The sequence below is a fragment of the Arachis ipaensis genome, chromosome B06 (genome assembly GCF_000816755.2).
Source record: "Arachis ipaensis cultivar K30076 chromosome B06, Araip1.1, whole genome shotgun sequence".
NCBI lineage: Eukaryota > Viridiplantae > Streptophyta > Magnoliopsida > Fabales > Fabaceae > Arachis > Arachis ipaensis.
The window spans coordinates 16,366,210-16,378,598 of record NC_029790.2 but is presented as its reverse complement, the minus strand read 5'-3'; the positions used below and the strand labels follow the sequence as shown (position 1 = coordinate 16,378,598).

Here is a 12,389-nt window from a genome sequence, read left to right as displayed (position 1 = left end):
AAATTCACCCTTGAAGAATATTGGGACCCACATGCGTCGATCATCAAAGAGGTTTATATAAAGAAAGATAAACTTTTTATTAAATCATATAAAGCCATCTACCAAAAAGATTTCAATTATTGAGCAAAAAATAATTGTACACTAACAGACCTGACAGCCATGTGTTGTTATGTAAGTTGTGTTCGTCTATGAATTCATACCAGTTATCCTCAAATGACTTCTCGGTCCGAGAGTTCCACACAATATCATTAAACTCATCATATAACTCTCTGTACCGGCGATAACCTCCAAACTTGTGCGGTAACTTCTTCGTAATGTGCCAGATGCACCACCGATGGCGTGTATCGGGTAACACATTTTTTATTGCACGAGAAATGGATTTGCATTGATCGTAATGATCAGCTGTGGAGCAGTTCCCATGCACTTGACCCATTGGCAGAAAACCCACTGATAACTTGGAATTTCCTCATTTCCAATAAGAGCACAACCAAGGATGGTCGACTTACCATGGTGGTTGACACCAACGAACGACGCAAACGATAATCCATGCCTAAATGGAAAAACAGCGACAAAAAACAAATATCAGTCATGACCAAACTAGGAAAAAAAAAGAAGAAAACTAACCCCATAGTAATTACTCCATACTTGTTTGTGCTGTATGTGCTATCAAGTGACACAACATCTCCATAATATTCGTACGACGCCCTACACCTTGCATCCACCCATACTGCACTCCGAAATTTACACTCATCGTCCAAATTCACCACGTAGAAGAAGTTTGGATTGATGTCCTTCATTCTTATGAAATAGTTCATCATCTCTCTGACATCCACGTTGACGTTGCTGGTTCGGAGCCTAGCTATAATAAAGTTTCGTAAATCCTTTTCTGAGTATCCCAGGTTAGATGGGCCCCCAGACTCATTTGCCAAAACTAGGAAAGTCTTGTTTGGTCGAATCCCAGCCTCATCATTATCCTTGATCACGCACTTCGCATGCATGGTCAGCTTCCTATACTCATGGTAGTGCACCGTCTTTCTCGCTGAACATGGGTGCGAGTGACTCAATTCCACCTTGAAGAAAAACCAGTCTTGCGTCTCCTTGTCAAACTTCACGTATATCATTGCCTTGCATCCAGCGGCTGAGATCCTGTTCTTCCGCGTTGACGCTTTGACACGAGACACACAAAACCCATCCCTATTATAGTGAATAGCTTGGTTAATGGGTTGATTTGTAATCTTATCACAGGTTGTCGTCCGTATCTTAGTAGCAAACCTGACTTTCTTCACGTATGTCACATAGAATTCATGAGCCATTTGCAATTGCTCAAACCGCATTCCAACACATGGTATTTCATCTTTCCGAAGGCCATCGTGGTCCGGTACCTAAGTATCAAATTTATTAAAAAAAATAAAACAAAACCGTTAATGTTCAAATCAACCATGCGGTTCAGGACTAGCAAAAGTTAAACTTGAGACCAAACCTGGTGACCATAATCCATCTCTTCACTTCTAACCTGCAAAAGATCCAAAAGCGGCATGTCCTATAATCGCAAAATAAACGAACAAAATGTAAAATCACGATGGTTATTGCCCCAAGCATTATAATACAGGATGAAACTAGAATCCAAACCTCGTAACAAATATCCATCTCTTCACTTCCAACCTCAGTAACATCCAATCTTGGCATGGCCTATAATCACGAAAACAAACACCGAAAATCAGATTCATGAAAACTATTTAGATAATCCACTAGTAAATGAGATGCACAAAAATCCTTTCCAAGCTCCATATATAAAGATACAAAAATATAACTGGACCGCATCATCCTACCCATATTAATTTAGAAAAAAATGCATCAGTCTCACCTATTGATAGAAACTATTATATTTAACCTATTATATAAGCATTTTAACTACTAATATTCTCTGTGCTACATCACATTGTGTACCACCGATATCAAAAAGCAGCACATACAACCAACATGCACTAATTTCATTACTGAGTTTGTGAATCCAATGTCACTAAAGTGGCATTTTTAATGCATATGCCATCTATCATGTATACTCATATATATAATATGTATCTAAACATGCATGACTCTTATTATTCTATTTAGCTTACATTTTCGGGAAAAGTCTTAACAATAACAATGCAGTTAGTTTTATCTTATTATATTTAGCAATATAATAATCTCCTCATCGTTTTATTCTCTAGGCATCAAGCACATCATGGGTGATTACTTCTAAACTAGCCACGTGTCCAGTGTACCAAATAAATTGCTTATACATGCTGGTTTAAATTTTCATATTAATATTCCATGACTCATTAATGCACTCATATCCTCCATGCAAAGATGAACATCTAAATCTTATATAAATAAGCATCCATGGTGAAAAATTCAATGGACCATTCTCACTTTATTAGGCTGCTGACCGTCAGCGAAAAAATGTTCTGGAGCTTCCTCCGGTGGTTTCAATGGATTGTGGTAAGGAATGGATGATGGAACATGACACAGAGACTGCACGACCTTACATGCCATTTACGCACTACCACGCGGTGATGGACATATCAAAGAGGAGACAATATTAACTCCTTTATCTTGCACGATGAATAAACCGAATAGACCACAGGCTGGCTAGGCAGGTGGACTTGATGCGGTGCCGCTAGAAGGAGCCACACGCTGGAAATGCGCTTCTGGGCGTTCACCACTGCGGACCTCGACGTCTCCGGGAGCGACTTCCGGTGATAACACACGAGCCAGTGAGAAGATGAGATAGTAACGTCGGCGAGAGGGGTTGCGTTCTTGGTTGTGTCGGCGCCGTTCATAGAGAAATGATCATGGTTTATGTTTTGGTTTAACTGAATCCTAATTTTTTGAACCATTCAAATTAGCAAATCTTCATAATTAATGATTGTAACCATAATTCAATATTAATTTCAATTAAACCCCTATTACCCATAATTTAATTTTAATTTCAATTAAACCCCATTGTATGCATTGTATAATAAGAGCATTGGTTCCTCATACTTTTCCATATATAAAAGCTGTTGCATAAACACATTTTCCTTCAGCAAATTTCTGTACAAGAACCAACACCTTCTTTGCCTTTGTTGTTTCCACTTTCCAGGTATGTAACTGTTAACGGAAAGAAATATGAGTCAATTGTTTTTATTTGTTTATTTATTTATTTCTTGTAGTAGTGATTCAAAATAAAAAACCAATTGACTTGATACATAGTGGATGATCATAGTGTTTTATCTTAACAGGAACACACTCTTTTTTAAGTTTTGGTCACAAAGGTTTTGCAAATTAGGTCCCTTTCTTTTTCACTCTAATCTTTCTGGTTGACCAACTTCTGAATTGTGATACAAGGTCTCTTTTTAATCTGAATTTGCCACATTCATTGTCTGGTACCATTCCTTCTGATAACACAAGAATCTGATCAATTTTCAGTTTTGATGACATATATGGTTGACTAATATGTCTTAAAGTATATTAACAGTTGAAGTTTATACCAGATTGTTTCTGAAAGAGAGTGTGTTTTGCAGGTTGAATTGAGAGAATGGAACCACAGCAAGAATTATAGTGGATTGCAGTAAGTGTGGACCTTGAAGCCGCTACAAAAAAAATAGCTTCAGTTCCTTGCAGCTGTAGATAGGAATCGTCACCTCTATGATGGTTCTGCTCTTGACAGGGCAATCTATAGGTGAACATTCTCTGATTATATTTATTTGTTTCCCTTGCTGTTTATGGAGTTTCACATCTACCAGCTGTTTGATATTTTTCCTATGAGAAAGGATTTAAACTTCAAACTCTTGGTTTGCTCGTCTAGTTTAACTCAATGAAAATGAATAACTAGGTACAATGCTTGTTGGCTTCCCTTGCTCGCGAAACATTCTCAGTCTCGGACCTTTGAAGGGCCTTTGGTAGTTCTCTTGACTATGAATGGGTTTGGCACTGTCACAAGCTAAACCCGGTAGCGTTTCAGACCAGAAAAATATTTACATGTTCCTGATTGTTTGATGGAATATAGATGCTAATTATAATGTTTTGGTTCTATTCCATAGGAAGATACAAGTCTGACTGCGAGGAACTTTACTGTCGGATACTCGACAACTTTGGTGTTGTCTCCACTGTTGAAGGAGTTTGTAGCAGGCAAACTGAAGAAATATGGAATAAAATGTATCCTAATGAGCCCTACAATGTTGATTTGACTAACCTTCTTCCAGAGGATATCTCTGAAAGGATTTCAAGTCTTGCTGTTGAATATCAGATTTGAGATATAGGCTTTATATAAGTTATTATGTTTTGATATAGTTTCTATTTTTAGATATCTGATTCTATTGTATCTCCTAGTATTAAGGGAGTTTATATATATATATATTGACGCTGAGAGATGATTCTCTCAAGGAATTCATCCAAAACACAATCCTTGTCTCACTCCATTCGTGTATTTCAAGTTGGTATCAAAGCGGGTTCCGACCTGGCTCTGGTTTCTATTTGTTTTTCTTCTTTTTCGGCTGCAATCTCTCAGTCGTGTTCCCTTTTCCCACCAGCTGACACTATCAGCTGTGTCTCTTCGTCAGAAACTGTTTTTCCGGCCAAAACCTTGTCAAACATCAGACCCACTCCAAAGCAACTCCAGAATTAGAACCGAAAAGCCAAGTTCGGCCTGTCCCCAAAATTTCACCGCTGTCAACCGCCGCACGCGCCGACACGCGCCGCCCCTTTTCCTGCGCGTGGTCCTCACGCGCCTCCGCTCCAGATGCGCGTGAACGTCACGCTCCGCTGCCCATGCTTTTTCCGGCCCTCGTTTCCCTTCTACAGGTGTTTTCTAGCCGTTTCTGAGTATCTGCCATCATGTCTTCTAAGGTAACCCCCGACACCAACTCCAATGGTGGCAAACCGATTGTTCTAACATCTGTTGTTTCTGGAACCACTACAATGACCTTTGAAAAATTGATGGGTGCCAAAAATTACCTTTCTTGGGCTGATTCTGTGGAACTTTGGTTCATGGGCCAAGGCTATGAAGACCACCTTACTAAATCTGTTGATGATGTTCGCACCGCTGACAAAACCACTTGGAAGAAGATTGATGCCCAGCTATGTAACCTTATGTGGCAGACCATTGATCCACCAAAGCTGACTATGTTTCGGGCTTACAAAACTTGTAAAAAGGTGTGGGACCATGCTAAAGCTTTAGACACTAATGATATTGCAAGACTTTACCATGTTGCTAAGAAGCTGTGTAGTTTACAGCTTCAAAGAACTGATATGGAATCTTATGTTGGGGCTGTGGAAGCTGTCAAGGAAGAGTTTTCGACTCTCCTTCCCTATGTGTCTAATGCTGATGACCATCATGCTCAACAGGGGAAGCTGTTTTTGGTACTTACGTTACTTGGGTTGCCAGTTGAACTTGAATCTCTTCGACAGCAAATATTGGGCACCTCACCCATTCCTTCCCTTGAGGACGTATTTGCACGACTCTTGCAATCCGGCCCCTCTCTTGAGACCCATACTTTTGACCAAACTGAATTGGCATCCCAATCTTCTTCTCAAGTGTCCTTTCAAGTGCCCACTCGCAGCGACCGTGGGGGTCGTGGTAATGGTCGTGGTAATTGTACTCGCCCTAGTTGTACCTATAGCCATAGGATTGGTCATACTCAGGATAAATGTTATGCTCTCCATGGTCGTCCTACCAAGGTAGCTAATGTTGTCCAAACTAATGAGCCATCTGACATTCACTCCGCCGCACAACCACAAGGGATATTTGTCTCTGGCATTAATTATGATGAGTTTCTCAAGTACCAAGCTTCAAAGCAGACATCTGCTCCCGTTGCTTCGGTGGTCCACTCTGGTAATTCTGTTGCTTGTATCTCTCATTCCTCTTCTCTTGGACCAGGGGTCCTTGACTCAGGTGCTTCTGATCACATTTCTGGTACTTCTTCTGTCCTCTCTAAACTTGAACACCCTGTATTTCTTCCTTCTATCACTTTGGCTGATGGTTCTAAAATTGGTGCTAAGGGAATAGGTCAAGCTACTCCTCTTCCTACATTACCTTTGAAATCTGTTCTTTTCATGCCCAATTGTCCTTTCAATTTGATTTCTATTAGCCAACGTACTCGTTTTCTTAATTGTTCTGTTACCTTTTTTGATGACTCCGTCATTGTGCAGGATCGAGGGACGAAACAGACGATTGGTACAGGATGTGAGTCTCAAGGACTGTATCGGCTTGCCTTACCCACTACTACTATGTCTTCTGTTGCTGCTGTTGAGTCTCCGGACGTGGTCCATTATCACCTGGGACATCCCAGCCTCTCGAAGTTACAAGCTATGGTCCCGAGTTTATCTCGTCTTGCTACCTTATAGTGTCAAACTTGTCATTTAGGTAAACATGTTCGTAGTTCTTTTTCAAGTCGTGTTAATACACAAGCTGCGTCTCCCTTTTCTGTTATTCATTCTGATGTATAGGGACCTAGTCGTGTTACTTCTCATTCTGGTTTTCGTTATTTTGTCACCTTTATTGATGACTTTTCTCGTTGCACTTGGTTATATTTAATGAAGGACAGATCTGAATTATTTGCACATTTCAAGTCTTTCTGTTCTGAAATTCAAAACCAATTCAAAACTTCAATTAAAATTTTACGAAGTGATAATGCTCATGAGTATTTTTCAGCACCCTTTTCGTCTTACTTGTCCTCCCAAGGCATTCTACATCAGTCGTCTTGTCCTCATACCCCTCAACAGAATGGTATGGCTGAGCGTAAACATCGTCACTTGATTGAAACTGCTCGCACTCTTATTCTCCATACTCATGTTCCCCTTAAGTTTTGGGGTGAGGCTGTTCTGACTGCATGTTATTTAATTAATCGTATGCCTTCTTCTATTTTGCAAAATCAAGTTCCTCATTCCATTTTATTTCCTCATGAGCACATTTTTTCTCTTCCACTACGAGTCTTTAGTTGTACTTGTTTCATCCATGATCTTACCCCAAGCAAAGACAAGTTAACTGCTCGTTCTATCAAATGTGTTTTCTTAGGGTACACTCGATTTCAAAAGGGTTATCGTTGTTATTCTCCAGCTCTTAATCATTTCTTCGTGTCTGCAGATGTCACTTTTCTTGAGAATACCCTTTTTTTCTTTGCACCCGACATCACTTTACCTTCCATTACGGAGGTGCTTCCTGTTCCGTACTTAGATGGGCCTCCTATTCCCACAAAGCCTCTCCAGGTTTATCATCGCCGCCCACGGCCTGCAGTCCAAGATAACTCATCTCCTGAACCCGTGGTTGAACCGTCCTTGGATCCTTCTTCGGGAGTTAGCAGTAGTCCTCCTATTGCTCTCAGACAAGGTACTCGTTCCACCCGTAATCCTAATCCTATTTATAATTTTCTTAGTTACTATTGTTTATCATCTTCGCACTATGCTTTTACTCCTCTTTGTCTTCTATTTCTATACCCAAAATAACAGCAGAAGCTCTTTCACATCCAGGGTGGCACCAGGCTATGATTGAGGAGATGTCTGCCTTACATTCTACTGGTACTTGGGATCTTGTTCCATTGCCACCGGACAAATCTACTGTGGGTTTTCGTTGGATCTATACTATTAAGGTCGGCTTAGATGGAACCATTGATCGATTAAAAGCCCGCCTTGTGGCTAAGGGCTACACTCAAATCTTTGGTTTGGACTATGGTGATACCTTCTCTCCTGTTGCGAAGTTGGCCTCTGTTCGTCTTTTTCTTTCTATGGCTGTCATTCGCCATTGGCCTCTTCATCAACTTGATATTAAAAATACTTTCTTACATGGTGATCTCGAGGAGGAAGTATACATGGAGCAACCTCCCGGGTTTGTTGCTCAGGGGGAGTCTTTCGGCTTAGTATGTCATTTACGCCGATCTTTATATGGCTTGAAACAATCCCCTCGAGCTTGGTTTAGTCGCTTTAGTGCTGTTATTTCTAAATTTGGCATGATTCAGAGTGAAGCAGATCATTCAGTTTTCTCCCGTCATTCTTCCTCCACGACCTCCATATATCTGGTTGTTTATGTGGATGATATTGTCATTACTGGAGATGATCATGAGGGAATCACTCAGTTAAAACAACACTTGTTTGATCACTTTCAGACTAAGGATATGGGGAAGTTAAAATATTTTCTAGGAATTGAAGTGGCACAATCTAATGCTGGGATCTGTATCTCACAGAGAAAATATGCTCTGGATATTCTTGAAGAAACTGGAATGTTGGATTCTAGACCTGTAGATGCACCAATGGATCCCAACACAAAACTTAGTCCAGATCAAGGAGAACCTCTTGCAGATCCTGGTAGATATCACAGATTAATTGGCCGATTGAATTATTTGACAGTCACTCGGCCAGATATTTCATTTGCCACAAGTATCCTAAGTCAGTTTCTTGACTCCCCATGCGATAGTCATTGGGACGCAGCTGTTAGAGTCCTTAGATATATCAAAGGTGGTCCAGGAAAAGGTTTGTTGTATGAAGATAAAGGACATAACCAGATTGTTGGGTATACTGATGCAGATTGGGTAGGATCTCCATCTGATAGACGTTCTACATCTGGTTATTATGTTTTTATTGGTGGAAACTTGATATCTTGGAAAAGTAAGAAGCAAAATGTTGTAGCAAGATCTAGTGCGGAAGCTAAATATAGAGCTATGACACTTGCCACATGTGAACTTATATGGTTGAAGCAATTAGTTAAGGAACTTAAATTTTGTGAGCCGAGTAAGATGGAACTGGTGTTCGATAATTAAGCTGCCTTACATATTGCTTCCAACCCTGTGTTTCATGAACGGACCAAGCACATAGAGATTGATTGCCATTTCATAAGGGAGAAGTTGCAAAGTGGAGAAATAGTAACAGCCTTTGTCAACTCCAACGATCAACTTGCAGATATTTTCACCAAAGCTCTCCGGGGTCCTCGGATACAATACATATGTAACAAGCTTGGTGCATATGATTTATATGCTCCAGCTTGAGGGGGAGTGTTGAATATCATATTAGAGATATAGGCTTTATATAAGTTATTTTGATTTGATATAGTTTCTGTTTTTAGATATCTGATTCTGTTGTATCTCCTAGTATTAAGGGATTTTATTTCTGTACCTATGTATATATATATATATATATATATATATATATATATATATTGACGCTGAGAGATGATTCTCTCAAGAAATTCATCCAAAACACAATCCTTGTCTCACTCCATTCGTGTATTTCAAGTCTTGCAAAATACACCAAATATGATCTGGTTTCAGCTGCCAAGAGGCAGAGTCCATTCTTTTACCAGGTAATGGAGAATTCGTGTTGTTGTCTATTTCTAGTCTCAGGTTTTTGAGTAACCACAAATTTGGGAAAATTTTGTCCCAAGATAGAGATGTTTCCCTTGCTTTTTATATATGTATTCTGTTCGGAACAGATTTATGTCTTCTAGTATCTCTATATTTCTGTCATGAGATAGTTACCAAATGAGATTAGTCCACAAGTCACTGGTTGGTCTATTTCTAGTTGAATAACAAGTGGTTTTGGGAATTTTTTTATTTTGTAGTTTCTTTTATTAATGGTCAATTATTGTTCATTGAAAGTTCATAAAACGTTTATCTTCTGAATGGATCCTATATTTCTCCTTCGTGAAAGGTATCAAGACCCCACATGAAAAATGATCTGTTCATCAGGGAAGCCGTGGCCAGGTACAAAGGCTTCCTGTATCTTATCAAGAGCAACAAGGAGAAGGGTATCAAGCGCTTCTGTGTTCCGACTTACGACATCGACCTAATCTGGCACTCTCACCAGTTACATCCAGCTTCTTATTGTAAAGACCTCAACAAAGCACTTGGAAAAGTACTGGAACATGATGATACAGACTCAGACAGAACTAAAGGACGGAAACTGGATAATGGTTTTTCTGGAACAACAAAACAGTGGGAAAACACATTTGGTACAAGAAGGTTGTTCCTTCAGATGAAAATCCGCATGAAAATTTGCTACAATATCGGAAAATCGTGGAGGTACTTTATACATTGATATTTCACTTAACTACTTTGCTTAAATTGACAGAGATTTTGAAATGGGGAAAGCATAAACTCGACCTTAGAATTACGTTCTTGTAGATGTAATTTATGCCTGAATTATTTTTCAGGTTCTGTTAGAGTTTGTTGGGGTTAAAAACTTACCCGAGGGACAAGAAAGAGGTCTTCATGTCATATTTTCCAAATCACAGCCTGATGCATTTCTTAATGCTAAAAGGAGACTAAGTATTTTGTCAGAATCTAAAGAAAAACAAGTTGCATCATTCCAGTGTGAGCAACTACAGGGGAGCTACATTTTGAGCTCATGTCACATTCTTCTTCTAGCATAGCAATTAGAAGATCAGCAAAGACATTGGGATCTACTTCATTCCCCATGAAAGACTATCTAGACCCAGTTTCACAACTCTCTGTTGAGAAATGGTTGGAGTTGGTACCATGTTCTAGTACAATTAGCTCAAAGCCAATCATGTTAAGAGTAGCCATCTCCTTTACTGTCCCAGTTTCTGCTCCATATGTGCTTGAAATGACTCAGTCATCCCCATTTTCGAAAAATGCATGTTTCTTCAATCTTTCTGTTAGGGCTCGCCATGCCAAGAGCTGGACTCATGCCACAGATGAAACTGGCACCACATTCATAAGCCTTCTAATGAGGTACAGTTTAGGAACTACTTGAAATAAATGCATGCATTGATTCCTCATGGTTATGCCGCCAATTCGAACAATGAGATCATTTTTCCATATGATTTCCAATAAAATTTGGTTCGGCAACAAACAATATTAGTGGGCCTTCTCACTTATTATTATATTGAAGGGACTTGAAGGACTCAGAAAACACAGGAAGTATAGGAAAGGAGGTTGTTGGCCTTATGAATTCCGGTGAAACTCGAGTTCTAGCTAACTCAACGGAAGATGGATGGTCTGTTATGAACAAGCTCTGGTTGTTTAAGAAAATAAAAAATGATGATCATCTCTTTGAGCTTACTGGCTCCACGATGGTATGTATTTATTCAAAATCATTTGTTTGTAAAATATATTGGCATGCAGGGAAACTTTAGTGTTGTTTGATCCATGTAGTTGACCCTATTTAGTGAAACAAGTCTGTCATACTTTCTTGACGGCAAACAAGATTTGCATGCTTAAGTGTATCCATTGATTGGGTTACCTCACTCCGATTTACATTATTTCATGATAGCCTTGTTCAGTGAAGTTGAACGTGGTGATGGATTTGAAATCTATGAGAAACTGATCACTAACTCTTGTGATTTCTGGTACAGGTGAAGCTCTTCCCAGGAAGAAAGCTAGACTATGAAGCTAGGCACCATAGGAAACAAGCAAATGAAACGGGCTTGTTAACCGCAGTCGAATTCTCCACAGAAGATCCTTATGGCAAAGCAGTAGCATTGCTTGACTTGAGATCAAGAATTGTCATGGTACCATACCCTCATGCTAAGGCACATCATTCAATTTGATTAAATATTCTTCAAGCTATCAAGTGATGAGTGCTCCAAACAATTTAAGAAATGTATTATTTATACTTATCCGATTTCGTACCCATCAGGCACCAACTTGACATACGTCAAACCTATCTTATATGGGTCTGAAACATTATCCTATAGAAGAGTATGTTTTAACTTGGCATACGAGAATAAATAAGTATATATTTTTTTATGGCAACTACTCAAATGAATATAACAAAAACATCTTCTTATGAAGATATTTTATTTAAAAGTATGATTTATTTATTTAGCCACATTTTAAACAAAGGCAACATTTTTATAAATATTAAAATCTAATTATACAATCCATCGTCCAAGGATCAAAAGAATATATTTTCACACGAAAACAATTATAAAGTCTTCATTGTAGTATTCACCTTTTTTATTGTATATTAGATGAAATATACTACTATATACACAAGAATGCACATAAAAATGTCCCATTATTTTATATTAACCTGTGTGTAAAATTGAACAGGCTAAAGAAAAATGGATGGTGTTGCCTGGGATCATATTGGCTTTCGTTGCTTCTAACATGATGAAGAAAGAAGGGTTTGAAGGCATCATTGCTAAGAGCAAAGATCTGAAGGTGAATGGTTCAGATGAGGCAAAAGATAAGATAGAGCTGAAGGGAGTGGACTCAAACATCAATAATGTATTGTCAAGTGGAGATGCTGCAGGGTTGACAAAAAAACTTGGAGGCTCGGCTGGAGGCTTTGGGAACAATGAAGTAAAGAGTGGTGGCTGTGGAGGCTGCGGTGCTGGTGCTTGTGGTGGCGGGTGTGGAAATATGGTTAGAAGTGGTGGTGGATGTGGTTCTGGTTGTGGCGGAGGCTGCGGA

At 39.3% G+C, this 12,389-nt stretch overlaps 1 pseudogene; it reads left to right on the top strand.

Moving 5' to 3' along the window:
• LOC107646432 overlaps nucleotides 4,031-12,389 on the top strand; it is a 9,087-nt pseudogene continuing 728 nt past the window's right edge.